The sequence below is a fragment of the Haliotis cracherodii genome, unplaced genomic scaffold, assembly GCF_022045235.1.
Source record: "Haliotis cracherodii isolate W230 unplaced genomic scaffold, xgHalCrac1.p SCAF_9, whole genome shotgun sequence".
In the NCBI taxonomy this organism is placed as follows: Eukaryota; Metazoa; Mollusca; class Gastropoda; order Lepetellida; family Haliotidae; genus Haliotis; species Haliotis cracherodii.
The window spans coordinates 51,223,262-51,238,351 of record NW_027266343.1 but is presented as its reverse complement, the minus strand read 5'-3'; positions in this window follow the sequence as shown (position 1 = coordinate 51,238,351).

Genomic DNA, 15,090 nt, shown 5'->3' with positions numbered 1-15,090 from the left:
CCGTCAGTCAAAGCTGTATCACGGCAAGAATCTGGCAAGATAGATTAAACCAGTGACTTCTTTTAAGGTTATGTACACACACAGCCATCTCACAACTCTCAACTGTCCTTTGACTTTGGTGTGGGCATTCAACTGCAAAATCAAGTTGATATATACACATGGAAAACAAGTTCAAGGTGGCCCCTGTTATTGTGGCCATGAGGTATGACGTGACGTAACGTCGCGTCCAAGATTATTGCCCTATATATATAGAGGTTATCACGCGAGTGTGTTTGGGGATGGTAAATATCCTGCATTAGAAACATTGTATTTAGCGAGCCTTGTTGAGCAAAATCAAGTTGATATATACACATGGAAAACAAGTTCAAGGTGGCCGCTGTTATTGTGGCCATGAGGTATGACGTGACGTAACGTCGCGTCCAAGATTATTGCCCTATATATAGAGAGAGGTTATCACGCGAGTGTGTTTGGGGATGGTAAATATCCTGCATTAGAAACATTGTATTTAGCGAGCCTTGTTGAGCTAAATACAAAGTGTTTATTCTTAATGCAGGATATTTACCATCCCCAAACACACAAGCGTGATAACCTCTTCATCATATAATGTAATTCTTTAATTCTGTGCTTGAAAATCGCTTCCCCTCTCTCACAAACATTACCGAAACATTGCGAGTTTTACTGGAATGCGCGCATTAATATTTATTACGTCACAGGGTAAGTGATGTGTCAGTCGGACAGTGACAGTAGCCAATATAGTTCCAACTGAAATCCGTTCTTATACAGTGGCGAAGCAACATATACGCAAAACAACAATTGTTTTTCCACAGATATGGCTACTGATCCCGCTTGGCTAGGCCTAGTGGCATCGCAAAATTTTCCTTGTTTTAGCCCCTTTATGCTGAGCACCAGACAGGGTAACAACAAGTACAATCTTTTAACGTATTTTGGTATGACGCGGCCGGAGATCGAACCCCTGACCTTCCGCTCTCCGGGCGGACGCTCAACCACTAGACCACGGAGGCGGTCTACATAAGGTATGAAAACCTGTGCGCGGAAAGAACAATTATTTGTAGGCATATAAGGACAATAATCATTACATTTTTGAAAATGGTATTAATGATATTGGTGCACATCTCATTGTTTGAAATATTGACAATGTCTGTACGTGACTAAAGCATGGAGCTGCAGGGTATCCGAGACAGTTGTGATTGGTACGATGTTGCCAAACACGACCGTTTTGGCGCCAAAACGATTTCCATTGATGAGATTGTCAATGGCCTGTATAGACGCCACGAGCCGGAATAACCACCTCAACACACTGGACAACATCCGCCGTAATTGCAATAGAGACTGTAAAACAAGAAGATTCACTTGTCGGAAATATGGTGTGCTGTGTGCTGACTTGCAGTGTTGTCTGTAGAGACATCCAAGCTGTACCAATAAACAGTACCCCGAGGATGATCACAAACCTGTTGACACTTTCGAGGTATATATTGACTCTGCAACGCCTAGCTGCAGCATTGACCTTGACAGTTTTGCCACTATTCTACACGTTATAGTGTTCCTCAATCACACAAGTATGTAAATGAATGAGCAGTGGATCAAATATTTGCTCCATAATCACATGTTGTCGTTAACAAAGACATAGAAAACTGTTCCTCGTCATCTCATATAAGGCCAAAAGGTTGCGCTGAACTCAGTATCTCGTGTGACCGCCCCGGGCAACAATCACGGCTCTGAATCTCCTCGGCATTGACTGGAAAAGTGTACGAATTCTGTCCTGCGGAATTCTGCGCCATTCTGCTTGTAAAGCGTTGGCCAGTTGTGGGAGTGTCTGCGGCGTGTTCTGACGTTGACGTACACGTCGATCGCGTTCATCCCAGAGGTGTTCGATTGGGTTGAGACCTGGAGATCTCGACGGCCAGGGCAAAGCGTTGATGTTGGCATTATGAAGGTAGTCTACCGTGAAACGAGCTGTGTGCGGTAGAGCGTTGTGCTGTTGAAACAGCTCTCTCTGGCGGTCAGCGACTGGAAGAAGGCGAGGTTGAAGAATTTGATTTATATTGCGATTTGCTGTCAAATTTCCCTGAACCAGGGATTTAGGAAACTTGCCGCCCATCTTGAAATTGACGGCCATGTTGAATTTTTGTAGATTTGTCAATAGTCAAAGCCTTCTGTAGACCTCGTGAATAACTTTTTAAGAAACCTAGTATGACCTTTTTGCAAAAAGATATATGCTTTGTTCAATAATAGATTGAACCTCATTTGAAATATGGAAGATATATTGATAACTATTGGCCATATTGGATATTGCACATCAGATATATATCCCAAACTGTGATTGCTTCGGACTTTTAGTATGTTGTTCTTGGAACCTTGTAGAAATACATTATGGTGAAATACATTTTGCTGTAATTTGTTCCAGGTGAAACCTTATTTTGCCAACTCCAACAGAACAATTAACTGGACGTTGTACTGCATTGAATACGTTTGAAATCAAAGTTTATTTCATAATACAAATTCCTTGAGACACAGCCAATAGCCACGACCTACCACAGTTTAATCAGAACAATGACAGCGTCCACGGCTGCATTATAAAGCGTGAGTGAGTGATTAAGTTGGGTTTAACGCCGCTTTGACCAGAATTCCAGTAATATCACGGCGAGTCAGTTTGGAAGTCCGAAGTGATGCAGGTCTAAGACGTTTATCATTTTGGTGAAACCCACGAGTACGAGTATGGTGCCGACACACTTTGAAACATAGTTGGGGCCTGCAACGTTTAAATGAGAACATAGATAGCCTTCACAGTTGAATCATAACGTTAGTGAATGATGACGTACGGTGCTGTTGTCGCTGGTAGCAATATTCCAACCATATTACTGCAAAATACCCAATTCAAAAGTCTTTGAGATGTTAACAGTACGTCGATGATAAAATGTGACGCCATTACTGCTCTGACGTCATTGCGTATTACATACAGCCCGAAAACCATTAGTAAACATCGGAATCCCCACAGGGTCAGAACCACCTCGTTGGTGTAGTGGAGTCGGTGGTTCGATTCGCGGGATACCATAAGACGTTAAAAGACGGCACTTGTTACCCTGCGTGGTGCTCGACATTAGGGGAAGAAAAAGATTGGTCGGTTCGGTGTCGGTACACTGAGTTGGTATTCATGTTAAACTGCGGCACGGTCTAGCACGACAAAACCGGCATTAATCCAGACTAGTACATGGACAAAAACCAATACATCAATCAATCACTTTGGCTGAATCACAAAGGCAGGGCGGTATGTAAGTGCAATAACCTTGAACACGAATCCCTTTTCCCCTCACCACAGGGTCAGTCATACTAAGGGTTGGGCTGCTACGTACATAACTTGGACATAACGGGATCAGTGAGACTCATCTGGGACTCAGCATAACGAACGTGACATGACACGTCTATACGGTAACCTCCTGTATCCAGACACGAGTTATTGTCCTTGAGTACAGTTTGTTTGTTGGTTGTTGAGCGCCACTCATGGAATTCTAGCTGTATTACGGAGGCCTGGAAATACTCAAGTCTCGATCAGACAACGAAGACGGAACATCCCCTGTATCCACAAGATAATTTAAACAGTGAAGTAATGGCGTTTGGACATTTATGAATGCCATCAGGGTCTGGCGCTGTGTTAGATTTGGACTTTTTAATTACCCTTTTCAGGCAACCGGTTGTAATGAAACACAATGGCGACTTTATTTTGTCATGTACATTATTATTGTAAGCCTCTACTAAGGTTGCTCGAGGTTGCAGTTGCCGGGTATAGACCACAGCTGTTTCCAAAACCTTTCATCAGTCCATGGCAGGCCTTTCCTTATCACTGCCATTGGTTGCATTTAATTGCCTGTTAAAGTGTTTATCATAAGATTTGAACAGTTTATTTTGTTTAATGAACTTTTTTTCTTGTCCCACTTTCTTTTCTTTCTAAAACTTAAACTTTGCCATCAGAGAATCAAGAACTTGATTTAGAATTTTCTCTTTTGTTGTCTTGTATTTTTTATTTTATTCCAAATTGATTTTTGGTGTTTTGGACATTGATTGTCGATCCGGGATATAGCATTGCATGTTTCATTTATTTTGTTTTGGAACCATTTTTTCTTTTGATGATTTTGTTTATTACCCTTTTGTAGTTCATTGTCTTTGGAAACTGTATTGAGTTCCTTCTGTGTTCCAGCAGCAGCATACACGCAACAGTAAATGTCACGCAAAGAACAGCCGGCATTAAGAGTGACTGACATAATGTCTTCTTATTTATTAAATTGATTCTGTGGAAATGATTGGTCAAATTGTTTTTATTGGCCTCCGTCTCTAAATCGGTAAATCAGAGATCTGATTATAGAATGACATTAACAAAATTTACAACGGATCATAAGAAAGTTCATTGACAGAGGAGAGGTCGGAATCGGAAGAAAACTCAACATCTTCGAGGCCACCATCAGAATTTCATTTTGTGAGCCCATGTGTAGGTCATCATTGACAATTGCTTGAGGTAATTTAGGGAGAATAATGCGAACGTTTGCAATTTCAGATCTGCTGCAGTTGGAACTGGGGGTTCATGCAAAGACGCCTGACGAGCGTTGGCAGTTAGCTCACCAGGTTAACGGCGCATATATAATTTTAGTTGCCGGAGCTGGTCCAGGGTGTTTTGTTCACTCAGGTATGCATACATTGGCATGGCTTTGTCCCACTGCTGTTTCAATAATTTGCCTTTTACTCGTGGTACCAAACCTAAGGCACCGAGAACAGTGAGGAGCCGAACAACTTGTTACTTTGGGTGCAAGAGTGACATTTTGAAAGCGACGTCCGCATATTTGCCATGTTTTTCCTGAATCTTGTCAGTCACATTTGTGTCAAAAGGGACAGAAAATTCTTGGCTATAAATAACTTCATTGGAGTTATGAAAAAGGACAAGATCAGGTTTGTTGGATAGGTCTGAGGCTGTATACGAGCCTATTCCAAAGACGTTTGTATTTATCATTTTCCATTTTTACACATTCTGGGTCGTACCATGGATGGACCTCTGTGTCAAATCCACCAGCATGTCGAAGACTGTAATAAAAGGATCGAGCCACTCCATCATGTTCCTTAAGATACTGTGTTTGTGCCAAAACTTGGCATCCACTGACAATGTATTTTACAGTCTCATTAAATTCTAGTATACATAATCTACATTTCATATTTACATTTTGATGCAAAATCCCACATTGACGGTTTCGAGTTGGAAGTGACTGGTCCTGAGCAGCAAACTGAAAGCCTTCTGTTTCACTGTTCAGAAGGAAGTAAGGGCTTTTCTTCTCAACACACTGCACATAGACTCGAAGCAGTGGTCGTTCAGATGGCCTCTACTTGAAAAGCTGAGTCTGGGCCAATTTAAAAGGGCACTTTGCTTGGTTGACACTCATTTTTGTACCGTTAAGCATTTCACAATCATCAACATAATCAATATTCACATTCAGATCCTTGGCTCGTTTAAGAGACCAGGATTTTTGTCAAAACTTATTTGCCCGAATACAAGTGCATTAAAGACTCAAATCTGCTCCTGTTATCAATAGAGAATTCAGTACAATAACAGGAAGGCGAGTTTCAACATCTACCTTTAAAAACCGTCTCTATGCAGCTTGAAGCTCTGATCGGAAACATGTGCTAAACAAGTGACACAGCATGCTACTCACCTTTGGGTGCCGGGCAGATGAGCATACTGAGTAGGAGATGAGTATACTGTGTCCTGAAACCCGAGGGCGTCTCAGAATAGATGCTACACTTATTTTAATTTGGAACCAAGCGATGTAGAACATTCCGAAATAGGTTCACAGGTGATAAATGCAAGAAATATTACTCAAATACAGGATTCTTTACTCTATTTCTTGACTAGTTCACAATAATGGCATAATACACAGTATATATACCCTCCGTCGATTTAAGAAATAAACGACGAGTCGGAGTTGTTTATCGTACAAAGAAACACTGCAGAGAGAAGAAAAACGTGAAGGGCGCCGAATTTGACCAAGAAGTTCAACTTAAACTTCAGGTATATCGATGATATGATATTAATATTCAATAACGGTCAAACAGCCAATTCCCTTCCACTGACTTACCCACCTGAAGTGAGTGAGTGAGTATGGTTTTACGCCGCTATTAGCAATATTCCAGCAATATCACGGCGGGGGACACCAGAAATGGGCTTCACACATTGTACCCATGTCGGGAATCGAACCCGGGTCTTTGGCGTGACGAGCGAACGCTTTAACCACTAGGCTACCCGACCGCCCTACCCACCTGAAATAGAAATGAAAGAGACCAGTGGGACTGCCTCATCCGTCGCATGTTTACATTTATGCACAAAGATTCAGAGTGACAATAAACTCTCCACAAGACTGTAAGACAAGAGTGACGACTTCAACTTTTCAAAAGTCAACATTCCCTTCATGTCGTGGAAAAGTCCTGCAGCTCCAGCTTTTGGTGACTTCATTTCACATTTCTTAAACTTTAAGTACAAAAAAGCTTGAGTCCGAGTTCTTGGTCGATAAAATAGTTCCGGGCACTTTGTTACTCGACACATGGAAGTAGAGCACACTTTATGTCTTTTCTTAGATGCGGAATTTCAGACTAACCTTGTGTTTTAATGGAGAATGCTTAAAATGAAATATGTAATAAGCAGTGTCTTTAACTGCCTCTAAATCCCCGATAAGGCTAACTGATGGGCTGTTTCACCCATGTATCTGTATCCTTACGTTAAGACATACGTTTTAAACATAATAAAACACCACTAAAGTTCATGGTTAACGTCGTCACATTCTATTATCCGTTTAGTATTGAAGTTTAATCACGGGACTCGAAACATTCCACAAGTGCATTGTAACTTTGAGCACTGCAATCGACTTACCTCCATCCAACATGGCAACATTGGGAGCTGGAGGAATCCATATTGGAACAAGTTTCACTGCTTCTCGTTTGTATCACATCAGGGACGGTCGGGTAGCCTAGTGGTTAAAGTGTTCGCTCGTCACTCCGAAGACCCGGGTTCGATTCCCGACATGGGTACAATGTGTGAAGCCCATTTCTGGTGTCCCCCGCCGTGATATTGCTGGAATATTGCTAAAAGCGGCGTAAAACCATACTCACTGTATCACATCACACAACACAATCTTTCGGCAGTGATTCCTAGAGAAATGCTGCATAATATCAAAGGTGTACCTTTAATGTAATTACTATTACCCAACTATGCAATATCACATTGCCATTGCTGCCTTATGTAGTATGTAGGAATAAGCTTGGTGAAAAGGAATGTTCAAGGTTGTCTTGATCAGGCTTGACGGTCGAAGGGAGGTAATTCATGGTGTAATTCCATAACAAAACCATGTGTCAATGTTGTTGGTTGTTTTGTTGTTTAACGCCGCACTCAGCAATATTCCAGCTATATGACGGCGGTCTGTAAATAATCGAGTCTGGACCACTTAATCCAGTGATTAACATCATGAGCATCGATCCACGCAATTGGGATACGATGACATGCATCAACCAAGTCAGCGAGTCTGACCACCCGATCCCGTTAGCCGTCTCTGACAAGCATAGTCGCCTTTTACGGCAAGCATGGGTTGCTGAAGACCTATTCTACCCCGGATCTTCACGGGTCCCATGGACATTGTCAAGCATCTGACCCCCATACTTGATATGTGACGATTATAACTTGTGGGGTGGTAATAAAGCAGATAAAATGGAACACTTTCTTAAAGTTTTTTAGACGAGGCTCATCTAGTATTCTGAATAATGGGAAAGGATCAGAATGGGCCATGGAAGGCGGACCCTTTATCCATTAGACCTGTGTATTATTTTGTCTTCTCTGGAAAATAAATGCAACCTGGATATACTAAATTTGGTCCTCGCCTGAGATTTGAAATATACAAACAAATTAATTCTTTGAGATTTTGGGAATCAACGTCAGTAAAATGCGTCGTCGCAAGAGACGTTATAAAGTTACACCTATGTGTTAATAATACTACGGAAACAGTTGAACAAGGGTAGCCTAGTGGTTCAAGCGTTCGCTCGTCACGCCGAAGCCCCGGGTTGGATTCCCGACATGCGTACAATGTCTGAAGCCCATGTCTGGTGTCCCCCGCCGTGGTATTGATGGAATAGTGCTAAACGCGGCGTAAAATCATACTCACTCACACTCACACTCACACTTCAGGTGTATCGCCACCACCACCATGATCACAGCAGTAAAAATGCATGTTCAATCATTTGAAGCAGTCATAAAATATTCACACGACGGCAGCCACGAAAAATGCGTGAAATCAAGCATTTCGCTACTGTTATCCGTAGAAATGTTCACGCTTCCTCTCCCAATTTCGCCACCACCTGGTGTAATCGCTAACGCGGCACCATCTGTCATCTCTGTAACGTGTTGTCATTATTGAGAGAGAGAGAGAGAGAGAGAGAGAGAGAGAGAGAGAGAGAGAGAGAGAGAGGGCCAGTCCAATGTCCGTATGCCTTCTCGTCGGAGATAATCGGTGAAGACCTGGCCTTGTCATCTTGCAGTTCAACGTTTCTGCCGATAATTCTGGCGAATGGAACAACGACAGGACTCAAAATGTCGTTTTGAGAGAGAGAGAGAGAGAGAGAGAGAGAGAGAGAGAGAGAGAGAGAGAGAGAGAAAGAGGGTGCTGATTAACGTCGCTTTGAGGAAACATTGGCTACGATCTTTGTCAATTGTGTGGACGATAACTACCTATTTAATGCTGCTGCTGATGATGATGATGAGGAGGAGGAGGTGGAGGAGGAAACATGGGCTACGGTCTTTGTCAATTGTGTGAACGATAACTACCTATTTAATGATGATGATGATGATGATGATGATGATGATGATGGGCGCAAATATTTGTGTCACTTGTCCCCAACTTGTATTTTCATGATTCAAATAAAACTGTTCTCTATTAAAATCCAGGAGGTGGGGTGGGGTGGGGTGGGGTGAGGTGTGTGTGTGTGTGTGTGGGGGGGGGGGGTTATCTGCCCCCCGGCTGGCTACGGCACTGGTCACCACTCCCCCCTTTCCGTAACCTGCTTGGCCAGAATGAACACGATTTGCTCACGAATTTCTAACGTTTCATATACGAATTTACATACAACCTCTATTAGGGAGCAACCACTATATTTTCAGGCGTTGGGTTTTTTGGGGGTGGGGGATTATTTTTCAACAAATAATCAAGCCACTGTTTTACTAATGTTTTTACACATGCCCCGCACTGAAGTGGAAAACATTAGCCCTTTTCATGTAGACTACAGTATATTGTCCAAAGAATACAATTAGTACTTTTCATTACGCCCATTTATTCAAAAATAGAATTAAGCACCTGTTTATTTTGGAGTAAACAAATGAGCTCCTCAACATTTAAAAAAAATACTGATCTCAAACCAAAATCCACAACCCCTCCCCCCTAAAAATATAATGTCTGCTCCTTTATTGACAGATAGACTCGTATTCAGTGGTTTGAAGGGATTACCATGGAAACGGATATCGATTTTAACTTAGCTTCAACACATTTCTATTAGAAAGTAACAAACGTCAAACCTAAAGCTGACATGGCCTTGGAGTTAATTAGGAACTCACGTGAATATAGTGAAATGACTGTGAAGAGTATCGGAACAGCTGGGAAGTTTTTGTTGTGACGTGGCTGATGTTTTGTGTGTGTGTCTACCATTCCGAAGGTCTGTCATTGCACCGGCTGGGACTCAAATCTAAATATGATTTATTACGAAACAGCTGGCGTCGAATTCAACACGCCAAACGTGTGCTCTAAAAATTCAATTTATAAAGATTAAACGTTCTTTTCACGTCGTCTGATATCAAACACGTGCCAGTACTTTTTCTCCCTGATTTCGCCAACATATTGTCATGAATAGTGGTCTCACAAACAAGGAACTATTTGTTAAATGTCTGTAGATGTGTAAAGCTGTAACCATGACTACTTAAATATAGACAGAAATCGATGTTGCAGTCTGCAACAACACTTAACGTAACGACTCGGCGGGTTCCTCTGAAACAAAAAAGTACAGCGATGTTTGGATCGAGTTCAAGACTTGTTCGATTCTGTTCGTCAGAAAATGTCGAACATGCTTATTTTCTGATTGCCATTTCATTATTTTTAACGACGTTAATGAGTTTATTTCCTTAAAAACACCCTGAATTGAGAGTGTGAGTGAGTCAGTTTGGTTTAACGCCGCTTTTAACAGTATTCCAGTTATATCGCGGCGTGTCAGCTTAATGTGGGAGGAAAGCCCGAGGTGATGCAGGTCTCAGACATTTACCACCCCGGTGAAACCCATGAGCACGGGTATGGTGCTGACAAACCTAGAAACATAATCAGGGCGAACCGGGATTCGAACTCATAATCATAGGTTTCTGGCGTGCCCAAGGGATGCAACTCTGCACAGCGAATCGCGGCGCCTTAGACGACTGGGCCACCCGTTGCTTGATACATGTCATCGTATCTCAGTTGCGTGGATCGATGCTCATGATGTCAATCACAGGATTGTCTGGTCCAGACTCGATTATTTACAGACCGCCGACATACAGCTGGAATATTGCTGAGTGCGGCGTTAGATAACAAACAAACAAACAAATATTACAATGTCTGGTACTAAGCTGTCAATTGGCACCGCACCTTGCAACATGGTCTCCCTTTAATCTGACCTTGGTATAAGTGAACGTCTTGTTAAGTGTGGAGGCGGTAGAGTGGCCTTGTGGTTTAAACGTGGCTCGACATACTGAAGACCCGAGTTTGATTCCTAAAAGATGATATGAAAAGCCAAACCTAAGAATCATGGCCCGGTGATCATCACTTGCCTAGTGCTAAACGCAACGTAACGTTAGACAGATCTCGGTGTTTATGGGGGCGGTGGGGTAGCCTCGTGGTTAAAACGTTCGCTCGTCACGCCGAAGACCTGGGTTACCGACATTGGTACAATGTGTGAAGCCCATTTCTGGTGCCCCCCGCCGTGATGTTGCTGGAATATTGCTAAAAGCGGCGTAAAATCAAACTCACTCACTCCCCGTTTACGTAATGATACACATTCGATAACATATTATGTCAACGTTGTATCGTCACAACGACAATGACATTTTCTAAAAAGAACAATGACGACACGGTTTGGGGGAACTTCAAAGCAGTTTTTAAGACGTCTTGCCAGCTATACAGAGTGGCGTCCCTTGTCCGTTCCAGGATCTTCTGTTTGTTGGTTCGGCTCCTCCATTTTCGCCGATTTCGATCTCATTTGTGCTGGCATCATTTCCGTGCTTGTTGGTTTCAGCAACGTGGGAAACTGTTACCACCTGTGACACATTAGCTTTCCTTGCACATTGAATGTATAAAATTGTTCAAAACTACGTAAAACCCGAATTCGTTCATTCAACCAATTCCACAAACTGAGATACCCAATAGGTCTCTTCCTATTCGTCCAGCACCTATAAACCTACACGCAAACACCGGGGCACCCGTGAAGATCCGGGGTAGAATAGGTCTTCAGCAAACCATACTTTCCTTTAAAGGGGACTATGCTTGTCGTCAGATGCGACTACGGGGCCGGGTGGTCAGGCTCGCTGTTTTAGTTGATGAATGTCATCGCATCCCAATTGCGTAGATCGATGCTCATAATATCAGTCACTGGATTGTCTTGTCCAGATTCGATTGCTTACAGACCGCCGTCATTAACCTGGAATATTGCTGAGTGCGGCGTTAAACAACAAACAAACAATACAGACCGCCGTCATATACTGAAATTTTGCCGACTGCGGCGTTAAACACAAACAATCAAACAGCAAACAGCGGAAATATCCCCTATCGAGGTGTTGGACAGGAAGAATGACACCAACAGCCTACAGCATAGCGCAGTGTAGCACATCACCACGCGTCTGAAGTCATTCTGTATCTGTGCCATCTGGCAGTGCTCTCCGGGCGTGACCTTGGCCGTCTCTATTAGATGTTATCATCAACCTTGACAGTGCTACATACACGAAGTGCTGGCACAGAAGGGTACATAACGGTAGTTTGAAATGACAGCCGTTGACGATATGTATATGATTGATATTGAAATATGCACTCTGAGACACCGGCGATGTATATCGCCGACAGTTTTACGATAGGATGATGTTTTATGTCTGTTGGTTCCAACATATATCGTGAACTGTGCTTTATTAAAACAGTGAGTGAGTGAGTTTGATTTTACACCACTTTTAGCAATATTCCAGCAACAACACGGCGGGGGACATCTGACAGTGTTACTGTAACGTTGTCATGTTCGTAAGAGGCGACTAACGGGATCGGGTGGTCAGGCTCGCTGACTTGATTTATACATAGCATCGTATCCTAATCACTGGATTGTCTGGCCCAGGCTCTATTAATTACAGACCGCCGTCATATAGTTGGAATATTGCTGGAGTGCGGCCTTAGACAACAAACAACAACAACAACATACTACCGTCTCAAATACTCTTCAGAACATCACGTTTGTGAATGAGGGAGATTGTTTTAACGCCGCTTTGAACAGTATTTCAGTAATATCGCAGCGTGTCAGCTTGATGTGGGAGGAAAACCCGAATTAATGTAGAACTTATATGTTGACCACATTGGCGAAACCCACGATCAAGAATACTGTGCTGGCAAACCAAGAAACGTAATCAGAGTGAACTGGGATTCGAACCCACGGTCATAGCTTTCTGGCAAGCCTAAAGAATATACCTCTGCACAGCCAACTGAGGTTAGACGTGTAGGCATTCGTGCCCTTTGTAACTAGTTGATTATTTAAAAAGATGTCTTTAACCACACTCATCAACATTACAGCTTGAGCACCATGATCTGTAAATAGTCGAGTATGGTTAATTGAAACCACTGGTTTATAACATGGACAACAACCCACACCGTATGATAACACACACACCACGTGGTTACAATGTGTACCCATGTGGACCAGACAATCCGGTGAGTGACACCATGCGCATCGATCCACGCAGCTGGAATGCAATAACATGCACCAAGCATCGAGCCTGACCACCCTCTTACGTAGTAGTAGTAGTAGTAGTAGTAGTAGTAGACGTAGTAGGTGTAGTAGACGTAGTAGACGTAGTAGAAGTGGAAGTAGTAGTAGTTGTTTTAGTAGTAGTAGTAGCAGTAGTAGTATAGTAGGACAAGTAGTAGTAGCAGCGGTGGCGGTCATAGTAGTAGCAGCAGCGGTGGTCGTGGTAGTAGTAGCAGAAGCGGCGGTCGTAGTAGTACCAGCAGCAGCGGTGATCGTAGTAGTAGCAGCAGCGGTGGTCGTAGTAGTAGCAGCTGCGGCGGTCGTAGTAGTAGTAGCAGCAGCGGCGGTCGTAGTAGTAGCAGCAGCGGTCGTTGTAGTAGCAGCTGCGGCGGTCGTAGTAGTAGTAGTAGCAGCAGCGGTGGTGGTAGTAGTAGCAGCAGCGGTGGTCGTAGTAGTAGCAGCAGCGGTGGTCGTAGTATTAGCAGCGGCGGTCGTAGTAGCAGAAGCGGCAGCGGTCGTAGTAGTAGCAGCGGCGGTCGAAGGTAGCAGAAGCGGCCCTGATCAAAGCCTAACGTTGTGCGAGACTGGACTTGGCACTGAGGGTGCGAGTGTGTATGCACTGGTTTAGTCACTACCATCTGTTGTTGATGCTGATGACAAAACAACACTAAGTCAAATTGGCTCTGTACAGTACGGCTCGTTACCAACAAGTACAACCAGCGCCGTTTTCTCAGGTATATTAGCCAATGTGTGGCCAGCAATAATACTTTGTTCATGTTTGTCTTGGCAGCTGCTTCCAACAAGTTTCCATTCCACAAAATACTCACGCATCACGCATGTCGGGCGCACGAGAAACACGTTTTGATTGTTTCATAGTCACCCTTGTATTTGCACATATATCTAGTTTCATCAACAACTCAGTTTTAAATAATGGAAAAGTTTTCATGTGTCTGTTATGCATAATGAAGCCAGCAAAAGAAAGGTTTCATGTCTGAATAAATGTAGGCCACATGCGGCAAGCAACAGATTCATGTCAGTACATCAGGGTTTTGTTTGTTTGTTTGTTTGTTTAGCGCCGTACTCGGCAATATTCCAGCTATATAACGGCGGCCAGTAAATATTCGAGTCTTGTCCAGACAATCCAGTGAGTGATATCATAAGCATCGATCCACGCAAATGGGATACGATGACATGCATCAGCCAAGTCAGCGAACCTGACCACCCGATCCCGTCAGTCGGAATAGTCATAGTCGCCTTTCACAGCAGGCATGGATTGCTGAAGACTATTCTAAACCGAATATTATTGCATAGACATAAATGTGACAGAAGGAGAATTAACCTAGCGTTTAAAGCTGCAGTCAGTATTTATCCCAGCTGTGTCAAGGCGACCTGTAAATAATCGAGTCTAGGCCACGCAAACCAGTGATTGAAAACATGAGTAACGGTCAACGGGGCACGATGACACACAACCCCAGGACTAAACAAACCACCGATACTTCTTGTTGCCGGTATTTCAGTAATATGACGTCAGTCAGCTTGATATCATTTGAGAATAAGGCCAACATTTTACACACCTGTATGTAACACCCACGAGCACGTGCCTGATGCTGAAAACACAAACATCATAGATGCATCTTAGGATTCAAACCCACATTAGCGGATCCTAGTAGCTAAGGGGCACAACTCTGTACAGCCACGACTATGATCTTGTCACACTGGCGGTAGATTTATTTGATCCAAAACTGTTCTGACATATTGAATTGCTATGTCTGACATATTACTTTTCTCACAAGGGTGCACGTATGGCCCAGTTGTGTATGGCATAGCAATTCTCTGTACAGAGTTTCGTCCCTTGTGTGTGCCAGGAACAAAAAGTATGATCGTGGGTTCGAATCTCAGATTCCCCTGATTATGCTTCTAGGTTTGTCAGCACCATACCCGTGTTCGTCGGGTTCACTAATGAAAGCCGTGATATGAAGAAGATATCACACCAGTGTGATCTTTGAAAAGGGCAATGTGAAGAAAAAGATAAATCACGCA